The 8,524-nt window shown below is 41.9% G+C and overlaps 1 non-coding gene and 2 pseudogenes across 1 annotated transcript; all 3 read right to left on the reverse strand.

Annotated features, from left to right (window-relative positions):
- Window positions 1–1,806: 1,806 nt before the first annotated feature.
- LOC148666962 (5S ribosomal RNA) lies at window positions 1,807–1,925 on the reverse strand. Its single transcript, XR_015938350.1, has one exon. It is a non-coding gene; the product is annotated as a 5S ribosomal RNA (ribosomal RNA).
- Window positions 1,926–7,039: 5,114 nt separating this feature from the next.
- LOC148666963 (5S ribosomal RNA) lies at window positions 7,040–7,158 on the reverse strand (annotated as a pseudogene).
- A 537-nt stretch (window positions 7,159–7,695) lies between these two features.
- LOC148666964 (5S ribosomal RNA) lies at window positions 7,696–7,814 on the reverse strand (annotated as a pseudogene).
- Between the last annotated feature and the right edge of the window lie 710 nt (window positions 7,815–8,524).

The raw sequence follows: 8,524 nt of genomic DNA on the forward strand, positions 1-8,524 counted from the left end.
TTTAGATGTCAGAAAGGATTTATTTTCTCTGTATTTCCTACATTGCTTTGTCGAGATTTTAACTTTATATCTAACTTTATATCTAGGCTCAGATTTCAACTATAAATCGTACAGTAATTAATAGCAGAAAATACTGATGTTTTGCGCCCTCCTACCACAAAAATATATGTTTTGTAGTTTAGATTAACTTTATTTCGTACGCGTAGCTACTCCGATTCGGACACCGAACAGTTAAAGATGGCGGCAAATCAGACACCCAGAGGGGGGGGGGGGGGGGCGTCTTCTCGCCTCCATAACTAAAATGCCAAATAGGAGTGGCTTAAGCAACATACACAGTCGTGTAACTGACAGTTTGAGGTAGCCTATCGTGTAAATTTCGCTTTGTTGCTGATAGGTTAAGCTTTCGAAACTCTGCCCCAAAGTCATGTGACTGATTTTTCGCCCTGTTTCGTTGGTTAAACGCAATGATCACAAGCACCACCATGGTAACTGGGATGTGTAGTTTTTAATTCCATTTGTCTTCATATTTGGCCAGGGCTTTAAAGAGAAGGCGCGCCAAAAAATTTTGGTGCCGTCGTCTCCGCTTTAAAGGTGGTACCCCCGTGCTGGAAGAATTTGACCTCGGAACATTTGCCCAGCGTAGTTATAGTGGACATAAAAACAAGAGTTCGCTGGCATTATATCCTAGAAGACACAGACATGCTTGATGAACTAGGGATTGGACAGTTTCCAAGTGCTTGTACAATCGATGGAAATGTTCAAATAAATGTGCATAGGAAATAATCAAAATAATCATTTATTTCTTTATCATATTGGCTAGCTAATGTCCTCTCTTTGCTAGTTAGTGGCTGTGTTTCTGCGTTGGGTAGCAACGGGTGACTGTTCTCAGGCGGAAGATGTAAACAGCTTAATTTTCGTGTTAAATAATTTTTAAAAATTAAAATTCATTCTATACAGCAATCACATATTTGGGTACTGTTTCATAAAACTTTCATGCTTAAAATGTTTAGGGAGAAATGGAAGACTGGTGTGTATTTTTTCTTTAAACTATCAAGACCAGCCATACACAGTACAGTTTATGTACATACAGTAATGTTTATGTTCCTAAATTAATATTGTTTATGACCTTCAGATGCGTTATGCTCCTCTTCTTTTTATGCTCAGCTACTAAAATTTCCCTTTAGTGGTAAAATTCCATATTAATATTCAAAACTAAGCGGATTGAAACGTGCACAGTAAAGACATTAAATTATTAAATCTTTTCACAACCAACCAATGCACCACGAGTGCCCCTGTCGGTCATTTTGGCCAGCCAATCACTTACCGCGGTGCCCTACGGTGCCCTGCGGGTAGGTTACTGTACCGCGGGTTTTTAACGCTCATTTTGAATGGCTGCATCTGTATTTCACTTCAGCCTTTCACTCTTGCTTACTTCCAATGAGGACAGAGCTGCGGGAGAAAGGGCGCTATAGAGGATCGCTGTGGAGAGCTGCTGCTGTGCTTTGACATCTGAGCTCTGTGGAAAACGATCTCAATACAATTCTGAAAAACGCGACTCTCCGAACGCCAGCCGAACAAGTCTCCACAGCCGAAGCGCTGTGTCTCTTTTCAGCTGGCGATAAACCTTTCCTCGATCCTTTGCGGACTTGTTAAACTGTTCATGATCAGAATAAAAAACGCTCACGCTAATACACAAGCACCCGTGTCTCGCCAAAGCTGACAAATAAACAGACGGACAAGCCGCACTGCACGTGTGAACAGGGGAATGAGCGAGCGAGCGGGGATAGGGCGCCTCCTGCGCTTAAAAGCTTACAGCACCTGGTATTCCCAGGCGGTCTACCATCCAAGTACTAACCAGGCCCATCCCTGTTTAGCTTCCGAGATCGGACGAGATCAGGCGTGCTCAAGGGGGTGTGGCCGTAAGCGAGAGCAAGGCTCGCTGGCACCCTTCTTATTGAGAGGACAGCTCCGTCACCTCTTTTACGACGCTGCTTTTTTTCCCTTGCGTTTTTCTCTTCTTCCCACGTTCTCTCTCTTCACTGCCTTCGGCCCCGCTCTATTTCACTTCAGCCTTTCACTCTTGCTTCCTTCCAATGAGGACGGAGCTGCGGGAGAAAGGGCGCTATAGAGGATCGCTGTGGAGAGCTGCTGCTGTGCTTTGACATCTGAGCTCTGTGGAAAACGATCTCAATACAATTCTGAAAAACGCGACTCTCCGAACGCCAGCCGAACAAGTCTCCACAGCCGAAGCGCTGTCCCAGTGGGCAAAAGACGTATAATATACGTCTATTAAACGCATAGCTTAGACGTCTAAATGTGGTCTACAATTCGTCTAGAATGAAATTCTAATATACGTCTAAAGTTATACGTCAATTATATGTCTATGTTTAGACGTTCATTATACATAAATGGTTGGAGTTCTATTATACGGATAAATTTAGAGGACTATTATACATATATGGTTGGAGTTCCGGATAACTTTAGAGGTCTATTATACGGATAACTTTAGAGGACTATTATACGTATATGGTTAGAGGTCTATTATACGTATAACTTTAGAGGTCTATTATACGTATATGGTTAGAGGTCTATTATACGTATAACTTTAGACGTCTATTATACGTATAACTTTAGACGTCTATTATACGTATAACTTTAGACGTCTATTATACGTATATGGGTAGAGGTCTATTATACATCAAAGATAGATTTTATAGGTGTAGAAACAAGTAAACCAAGCCAATGATTAGGTTTAGAAATTTATTCTGAAAATACACATTCACACCTGAAACATACGTATTTCAAATTATACATTGTATACAATCAATCAACAATCAACATATGGGCAATAATCATAAAAAACACAACTAGTCTTAAACTTCAGCTACAAATTCTGGTAACATGGCAATATACAGTATAGTAATGACAAACACAAAACTAATTACATTAACACACTAACTCAAAACCACATTTTGATTCAAATATACATTTTAAAATGTACAACTTCTATATTTCCAAGAAAAAAAATATTACAATGGAAGTTAAGACGATTTTTGTCCACTATTTGCAAACCCTGTCTAATTGTCCTAACAGTTAGAACCAAAAACCTATTATTTTCAGAGTCCAGATCTCCTGGCCCCCTGCCTTGCATATGCATTCTTCAAGTAACACATTGCGTGCTCCTTTATTTCTTTTTCTGTTGATGTAGGGTGGGACTTCAGCACCGCAGCTAGGAGAAAATTATATAATATTACTTCCCAAATAAATGATGATTAATATCTTCTTTAGTATAATCTAAAAAATGAACGGTTTACTAAGCTCAAAGCTGAAATAAATGTATAAAATTTGGCTTGCATCATAGCAGTTGAGCAATAAAGTCTGTCCTAATTAAAGAGTACCCAAAGTTTGAAAGGACAACATAGAATAAGAATAAGAGAAACGGCAAAACGATTTTGTGTCATCTTCCCCATTCACACTATTTTATGTGCCATTTTTTGCTTATTCACGTACTATTTTAATCAAAATAATATTAAGAAAGATCTGTATGTATTCAGATAGTATTATTATTGTTCATACTTACTCGTCAAAAGAGGATTGCTGAGATATTTGCAGATATACTTCTACGTTTGAAAATCGTGTCCAAAATGGTGACCAACGAATACTAGCAATGCATTGTGGTATATAACCGGAAAAAATGCTGGGTTCGATATTTTCTCAACGTATGCGGTTATTAATGTTGTCGATATTATGGCTGAAATTTAACATTGATAATACATCGCGGCTATGTGCCCCCTGCTATGAGCTGATGTGCAATTTTAACGCATGCAGTTAGTAAGGATCGGTCACTGTTGTATGGTATTATATATAATGACATTATGGAATAGGAAGGGGACAGGCCTGGCAACACGGGGGGAGGGGGGAATGTCGCCCCTTCAGTTTTGGGCAAAAAGATTTACCTAACTTAATTTGCGCCCTAAAAAATAGTTGTTCTTTGTCAATGGTCAGACAACACTAAATGACACGAACAGTCACTCAGTCTGTTTGATGGGCAGGAGGGCTATCCGTCCAGGAACTGCACATATCAGTGTCCTTATTGAGTGTCAACATTACGATCCTGTTTGCTCAGGTAGACCGATTCCTTGCAGTAGTTTATCATTATACTTAAAATCGTTATATAACTAGGACTAGTTATAGCAGTCTGTGCTTTCTGTTGGTTTTACAACATTTTTTTCTTAACGATTCAGAACGTCCATGTAGCTGCAAAAATGAACGCTTATGGTACTTTTCGCTCCAGGCAATACAAACCGTGAGAGTGACGAAAAATGTGAAACTGAACTTCATCGCAAATACCAGATTGCTAGTCGTTATCTTCTATCATGAAGCACTAATCAATGGCATAGCTGCGAGATTTCATTTGGGTAGCTGCACTGTACAGCTCCGTTTCAACCGAAATATCACTCCCCCCTCAGAATTTCAGACGCCCCCCTACAGATTTTTCCCCGGGCACCACGCACTGATGGGGGACGGGGTGTCCAGGAAATGGTATAAACTTTTGTCAAGAAAATAAAAATAGAAACTTTATAGGCACTCAAACATTTTACTGTTTTTTTTTCAGGCAGGTGGCAAGACCCCCTCAGCAAAACCCTTGTATGCCAAGCTGTGGGCATTGATTCGTCGAATATACGTATATTTACGGCGAAATTATGTCTATACGTATATATACGTCGCCTCGACGTATAATCAACGTCGAATTGCAACCGTAAAATCGATGACATGAATAAACGCATATATAACGTCGAAAACACGTCTAACACAGTGCCTGAGGCTTTTTACTGTATGTATCGTGTGTGCCGCAACTAGGAGTATACGGCACTCTGCACAGTGCACGAAGTAAATTATTTTGGCAGTAATTAATGTATTATATTTACTATATTTATTATACAGGTGTAAATTAATTACTGCCAAAATAATTTACTTCGTGCACTGTGCCGTATACTCCTAGTTGTGGCACACACGATACATACAGTAAAAAGCCTCAGGCACTGTGTTAGACGTGTTTTCGACGTTATATATGCGTTTATTCATGTCGTCGATTTTACGGTTGCAATTCGACGTTGATTATACGTCGAGGCGACGTATATACAGTGCCTTGCGAAAGTATTCGGCCCCCTTGAACTTTTCAACCTTTTGCCACATTTCAGGCTTCAAACATAAAGATATAAATTTTTTATTTTATGTGAAGAATCACCAACAAGTGGGACACAATTGTGAAGTGGAACGAAATCTATTGGATTTTTGAAACTTTTTTAACTAATAAAAAAATGAAAAGTGGGGCGTGCAAAATTATTCGGCCCCCTTGCGTTAATACTTTGTAGAGCCACCTTTTGCTGTGATTACAGCTGCAAGTCGCTTGGGGTATGTCTCTATCAGTTTTGCACATCGAGAGACTGAAATTCTTGCCCATTCTTCCTTGCAAAACAGCTCGAGCTCAGTGAGGTTGGATGGAGAGCGTTTGTGAACAGCAGTTTTCAGCTCTTTCCACAGATTCTCGATTGGATTCAGGTCTGGACTTTGACTTGGCCATTCAAACACCTGGATACGTTTATTTGTGAACCATTCCTTTGTAGATTTTGCTGTATGTTTGGGATCATTGTCTTGTTGGAAGATAAATCTCCGTCCCAGTTTCAGGTCTTTTGCAGACTCCAACAGGTTTTCATCCAGAATGGTCCTGTATTTGGCTGCATCCATCTTCCCCTCAATTTTAACCATCTTCCCTGTCCCTGCTGAAGAAAAGCAGGCCCAAACCATGATGCTGCCACCACCATGTTTGACAGTGGGGATGGTGTGTTGAGGGTGATGAGCTGTGTTGCTTTTACGCCAAACATATCGTTTTGCATTGTGGGCAAAAAGTTCGATTTTGGTTTCATCTGACCAGAGCACCTTCTTCCACATGTTTGGGGTGTCTCCCAGGTGGCTTGTGGCAAACTTTAGACGAGACTTTTTATGGATATCTTTGAGAAATGGCTTTCTTCTTGCCACTCTTCCATAAAGGCCAGATTTGTGCAGTGTAAGACTGATTGTTGTCCTATGGACAGACTCTCCCACCTCAGCTGTAGTTCTCTGCAGTTCATCCAGAGTGATCATGGGCCTCTTGGCTGCATCTCTGATCAGTCTTCTCCTTGTCTGAGCTGAAAGTTTAGAGGGACGGCCAGGTCTTGGTAGATTTGCAGTGGTCTGATACTCCTTCCATTTCAAGATGATCGCTTGCACAGTGCTCCTTGGTATGTTTGAAGCTTGGGAAATCTTTTTGTATCCAAATCCGGCTTTAAACTTCTCCACAACAGTATTACGGACCTGCCTGGTGTGTTCCTTGGTCTTCATGATGCTCTCTGCGCTTTCAACAGAACCTTGAGACTATCACAGAGCAGGTGCATTTATACAGAGACTTGATTACACACAGGTGGATTCTATTTATCACCATCAGTCATTTAGGACAACATTGGATCATTCAGAGATCCTCGCTGAACTTCTGGAGTGAGTTTGCTGCACTGAAAGTAAAGGGGCCGAATAATTTTGCACGCCCCACTTTTCATTTTTTTATTAGTTAAAAAAGTTTCAAAAATCCAATAGATTTCGTTCCACTTCACAATTGTGTCCCACTTGTTGGTGATTCTTCACATAAAATAAAAAATTTATATCTTTATGTTTGAAGCCTGAAATGTGGCAAAAGGTTGAAAAGTTCAAGGGGGCCGAATACTTTCGCAAGGCACTGTATACGTATAGACGTAATTTCGCCGTAAATATACGTATATTCGACGAATCAATGCCCACTGGGGTGTCTCTTTTCAGCTGGCGATAAACCTTCCCTCGATCCTTTGCGGACTTGTAAAACTGTTCCTGATCAGAATAAAAAACGCTCACTCTAATACACAAGCACCCGTGTCTCGCCAAAGCTGACAAATAAACAGACGGACAAGCCGCACTGCACGTGTGAACAGGGGAATGAGCGAGCGGGGATAAGGCGCCTCCTGCGCTTAAAAGCTTACAGCACCTGGTATCCCCAGGCGGTCTCCCAAGCAAGTACTAACCAGGCCCATCCCTGTTTAGCTTCCGAGATCAGAGGAGATCAGGCGTGCTCAAGGGGGTGTGGCCGTAAGCGAGAGCAAGGCTCGCTGGCACCCTTCTTATTGAGAGGACAGCTCCGTCACCTCTTTTACGACGCTGCTTTTTTTCCCTTGCGTTTTTCTCTTCTTCCCACGTTCTCTCTCTTCACTGCCTTCGGCCCCGCTCTATTTCACTTCAGCCTTTCACTCTTGCTTCCTTCCAATGAGGACGGAGCTGCGGGAGAAAGGGCGCTATAGAGGATCGCTGTGGAGAGCTGCTGCTGTGCTTTGACATCTGAGCTCTGTGGAAAACGATCTCAATACAATTCTGAAAAACGCGACTCTCCGAACGCCAGCCGAACAAGTCTCCACAGCCGAAGCGCTGTGTCTCTTTTCAGCTGGCGATAAACCTTTCCTCGATCCTTTGCGGACTTGTAAAACTGTTCATGATCAGAATAAAAAACGCTCACGCTAATACACAAGCACCCGTGTCTCGCCAAAGCTGACAAATAAACAGACGGACAAGCCGCACTGCACGTGTGAACAGGGGAATGAGCGAGCGAGCGGGGATAGGGCGCCTCCTGCGCTTAAAAGCTTACAGCACCTGGTATTCCCAGGCGGTCTCCCATCCAAGTACTAACCAGGCCCATCCCTGTTTAGCTTCCAAGATCAGACGAGATCAGGCGTGCTCAAGGGGGTGTGGCCGGAAGCGAGAGCAAGGTTCGCTGGCACCCTTCTTATTAAGAGGACAGCTCCGTCACCTCTTTTACGACGCTGCTTTTTTTCCCTTGCGTTTTTCTCTTCTTCCCACGTTCTCTCTCTTCACTGCCTTCGTCCCCGCTCTATTTCACTTCAGCCTTTCACTCTTGCTTCCTTCCAATGAGGACGGAGCTGCGGGAGAAAGGGCGCTATAGAGGATCGCTGTGGAGAGCTGCTGCTGTGCTTTGACATCTGAGCTCTGTGGAAAACGATCTCAATACAATTCTGAAAAACGCGACTCTCCGAACGCCAGCCGAACAAGTCTCCACAGCCGAAGCGCTGTGTCTCTTTTCAGCTGGCGATAAACCTTTCCTTAATAATCTAATAAGTAAATTGATTCTTAAAATGTAGAGAGCTTTGCAAATAAATATATTGGGGGTTTTAGATAATATATTTCAAGGATGTAATTGCTGTGCTACAGTACGTGCAGAATTTTAGAAAACAGTGCGTCAACAAAGTACACTGTTTAGGTTACTTTAGAAGACAATTTACCAAAACAATATATGCTGTCTGGGTCGTTAGAATTAGCTGAAAGTAACTGATAAGCTTTGAATAACATATCTAGTGCTTCTTCTTTCGCTTTTTGATGTAATCTGTTTTCTCTTAGGGAAAGTGGAAGTTTTAGAAGGGACAAAGCGCTGAGCTTTTTTCCAGCGCAACGT

This window comes from Lepisosteus platostomus, chromosome 5, assembly GCF_059453375.1.
Source record: "Lepisosteus platostomus isolate fLepPlt1 chromosome 5, fLepPlt1.hap1, whole genome shotgun sequence".
Lineage (NCBI taxonomy): Eukaryota > Metazoa > Chordata > Actinopteri > Semionotiformes > Lepisosteidae > Lepisosteus > Lepisosteus platostomus.